At 38.1% G+C, this 4,339-nt stretch overlaps 1 non-coding gene across 1 annotated transcript; it reads right to left on the bottom strand.

Moving 5' to 3' along the window:
• Positions 1-964: 964 nt before the first annotated feature.
• Positions 965-1,093, bottom strand: LOC141422970 (small nucleolar RNA SNORA51). Its single transcript, XR_012447653.1, has one exon. It is a non-coding gene; the product is annotated as a small nucleolar RNA SNORA51 (small nucleolar RNA).
• Between the last annotated feature and the right edge of the window lie 3,246 nt (positions 1,094-4,339).

Here is a 4,339-nt window from a genome sequence, read left to right on the forward strand (position 1 = left end):
CATCACTCTGAAAAGCAACCCCGTAACCATTAGCAGTCACTCCCTATACAATATGCAGCCTTTTGTGTCTGACTTTTTTTCATCTAATATAATATTTCATCTAATGCATAATGTTTTCAAGGCTCATCCTTATTATAGCATGTATAAGATTTTCATTCCTTTTTATGGGTGACTGATACTCCACTGTGTGGATGTACCACAGTTTGTTTATGCATTCACCAGTTAGTGAACATTGTGCTATTTCCATTTTTCGTTGTTATGAATAATGTTGCTATGAACATTCATGTACAAGTGTTTGTGTAGATGTATTTTAAGATTCTCTGGTGTATATACTAATGGTTGGAATTGCTAGGTCACGTACATGGTAATGTTACGTTTTAACATTTTCAGGAATGGCCACAATGTTTTCCAAACTGTCTGTACCACCTTACCTCCCTACAGTAATGTATGAGAGCTCCAATTTTTCCATATCCTTGCCAATACTTGTTATTATCTGCCTTTACAGATCATAGTCATGCCAGTGGCTGGAAAAGGTATCTTATTGTGGCTTTCATTTACCTTTCCCTGGTGACTAATGATGCTGAGCATCTTTTATGTGTTTATTGACTGCTATTCAGATACTTTGTCTAGCATTTGTGGGGTTTTTTTCTTTTTCTTTTTCTGTTTTTTGGGCAGCACTTCTAGGCAGGTGTTCTTACCACTTGACTACTCTGCCAGACCTTTTTGTGATTTTTTTTTTTCTTGAAATAGAGTCTCATGAACTATTTTGCCCAGGCTGGCTTTAAACACCATTCTCCTGATCTCTGCCTCCTGACTAACTAGGATTTTAGGCTCAAGCCACTGGTGCATGGCTTGTTTTAAAAGGCTGAGTTATATTAGTTCTTTAGTCTGGATATGAATCTCTTAGATGGATGGTTTACAACAATTTTCTCCCATTATTTGAGTTGTCTTTCACTTTTTCCTACTACCTTTCTACCTCCCCAATATAGACAAGGCACAGGGCCTGGGCTGAGGTGTTTATGGTAGGCTTACTTTGCTTCCTCTTTCTATACACTCAGTGTAAGAACCCAGTCTGTGGCAGCACTAAAGGTCTGTCTTTCACGTTTTAGAGGGGTCCCTTTGAAGTGCAAAAGTTTTAAAATTTGGTGAGGTTCAATTTTTTTTCTTTTGTTGCTTATGCTTTTGATACATCTGAGAAACCATTGTCACGAAGATCTACTTCTATGTTTTCTCTAAGAGTTTTATAGTTTTAGTTCTAGGTACATCTAGAAATTTAAGTTAATTTTTGTACATAGTGTGAGAAAAGTATTTGACCTGATTCTTTTGCATGTGGATATCCACTTGTGCCAGAACCATTTATTTATTTATTTATTTATTTATTTTTTTTTTGTAATGTTCTTTTTTTTTTTCTTTTTTTTTTTTCATTTTTCTTTTATTATTCATATGTGCATACAAGGCTTGGTTTATTTCTCCCCCCTGCCCCCACCCCCTCCCTTACCACCCACTCCACCCCCTCCCGCTCCCCCCCTCAATACCCAGCAGAAACTATTTTGCCCTTATCTCTAATTTTGTTGTAGAGAGAGTATAAGCAATAATAGGAAGGATCAAGAGGTTTTGCTGGTTGAGATAAGGATAGCTATACAGGGCATTGACTCACATTGATTTCCTGTGCATGGGTGTTACCTTCTAGGCAGAACCATTTATTTAAAAGGTTCTTTTTTCCAGTGAATGGTCTTGGCACCCTGTTGAAAACCAAGCTATCATAAATGTAAGGACTTATTTCTAGACTCCCAATTCTGTTCCATTGATCTATATTTATCCTTAAACTAGTACCATGCCTGATCATTGTCACTTTGTATTAAGTTTTGAGATCAGGAAGTGTGAGTTTTCTACTTTGTTCTTTTTTAGAATTGTTTTGGCCATTCTGGGTCCCCTGCATGCCACATGAAATTTAGGATCTGTTTGCCAATTTCTGAAAAAAAAAAACCCACAAAAAAACAAAAGAAAAGTTGTAATTTTGGTAGAAATTATATTGAATCTGTAGAGTGATTTGGGGTATACTGCCATTTTTAGCAATATTGTCTATCAATCCATGAATATGGGATATCTTTCCATTTACAGATGCTCTCAACCTACAATGGCTTGGTTCACAAATTTTCAACTTACCAAATTCAGTAGTAACTGTACTTCGAATTTTGAGTTAAAAAAATCTTTTCCTGGGCCTATGATATGGTATATAGTTTTCTGGTGTTGGGTCCTGACAGAGCAGTAAGCCTCAGCTTCCAGTCAGCCACATGATCACAAGGGTAAACAACTAAAATGCTATAGTATACTGCTAAGCTAGGGTGGTCAATCGGTTAAGTGCTATTAATTTTTAATTTATGATTGATTTATCAGGATGTAATGCTCTTGTGAGTAAAGGAATATCTGTATGTAGGTCTTTTAGAACATCTTTCAAAGATATTTGTAGTTTTTATTTTATAAAAATTATTGTCCTTCTAAAAGCTTTATAAAGGTTCTCACTTCTTTCTATAGTGTGATACTTAATTGCATGAATTCTCTTCAACCTTCAGTTTTGTCTTTTAAAACCTTTATCAGTTTGGGGCTAGGGATATGGCTTAAGTGGTAGGGTGCTTGCCTTGCAAATGAGAGGAGTTCAAACCATCTCTCTCCAAAAAAGAAAGAAAAAAATTAGAATCTTTACCAGTTTGATGAGCAAAGTATGAGTTCCATTGGTGCTTTGCTTGCATTTCAATTCCCAGCAATGTCAAACTTTTTAAAACAAAAATGTTTATTAGTTTTTTGTTTCTTTTCCTGTGACTTGTCTGTTAACTCTGAGTGTTCACCATTTCTGTACCCATTATGCCAAAACTGTATATCTTCAAGCCATTGACTCTATCATTTGTTTTCCATTTTTGTTTAGTTTTGGTGCTTTGTGATAAATATTTTTATTTCAGTTTTTACACAACCTATCAGTCTTTATGGCTTCTCCTTTTGAGCTTAGGCTCACAGGTTCCTTTCCCTCTTTTCATAGTTTTGAAGAACAAACAGAAGATTAAATAGGTCCTATAACATATCCTAGTCTGTTCTAAATATACAAGTCAGTTCTCTCTCCTTTATCTTAGTTCATTTAGGCAAAATATCATAAACTGGGTAGACTATAAACAACAGAAACTTACTTCTCACAGGGATGTTCAAGATCATGGTGCTTGCAGAGTCCGGGTTTGGATTCTGCTTCTTAGTTCATAATATTTTCCCTGTGCCCTAAAACAGTGGAAGGTGCCAACCAACACACTCTGGGCTCTCTCTCTCTCTCTCTCTCACTCACTCTCTTTTAATTAAAAACATTATTTTTGAGGCAGGGTCTTGCTATGTAACCCAGGTTGATCTTGAACTCTCTATGTAGCCCAGGCTGGTCTTGAACTGGTGATCTTCCTGCTTCAGCCTCCTGGGTGCTGGGATTACAGCATGCTCTACCACTGTGCTTTGGTCTCTTTTATAAGAGCACCAATCCCATTCACCAAAACCACCCCCATGACCTAATCACTTCCCAAAGATTCCACTTTCCAAAACCATCACATTTGGGGTTAGGATTTCATAATATGAATTGAGGGTGTGTGTGCAGGAACATTCAGACCATAGCACCTTTGGAGTGAATCATTTTGTTCTGTCTCTGTATCCAGGCAGATCTGTTCTCACATCTTCTGCCTTTTTTCCTTCTCTATCCTACAAAGCTCCAGTCCCACTTCCTCTGGGATGCTTCAAGACCTTGACCATCCTAGTCTGCAGTACTGGCCCTTCCTCCAATTGCTTAAATCTCCTGCGTGGACTCTGTTTTGGTAAGTTGATCTGCATACAGGACCAAGCCTTAGCCTTGGGGACGCACTCTCTATCCTGAGTTTAGCGTGACACCTCCAATAATTCACCCAACATCTAAAAAATTTAGCAGATTGGACATCTAAAGGATTTTCTCCAAGCTACCTTTCCAGTGTGGCTAACCCTAATTTGCACTACTGGCTGTCTTTTAAATGTGTGTATACCACCATTTCTAATTCGACAAAGTTTCCTTAATTCTGGGATCTATATGTGGCTGCCTTGCCAGGATTCTCGGTGCACAATGTTTAAGAATGAACGGATCAATACTTGTCTGGAACAATGTTTTTGATCAAAGTTCTGCAGGTAGTAGCACTTTCCTGCAAGCAGGAATATTTGGAGAGGAGGACGTTGTGATTTCTGTCCTGTGGGCTGGAAGTCTAGGGAGTCTCCAGCTTGGATCGCTTGAGTGGGAGCTTGGGAACGCCTCCTGCGGTCCCCACCCGTGAACCCTGCAGCTTGTCTG

This window comes from Castor canadensis, chromosome 4 (assembly GCF_047511655.1).
Source record: "Castor canadensis chromosome 4, mCasCan1.hap1v2, whole genome shotgun sequence".
In the NCBI taxonomy this organism is placed as follows: domain Eukaryota; kingdom Metazoa; phylum Chordata; class Mammalia; order Rodentia; family Castoridae; genus Castor; species Castor canadensis.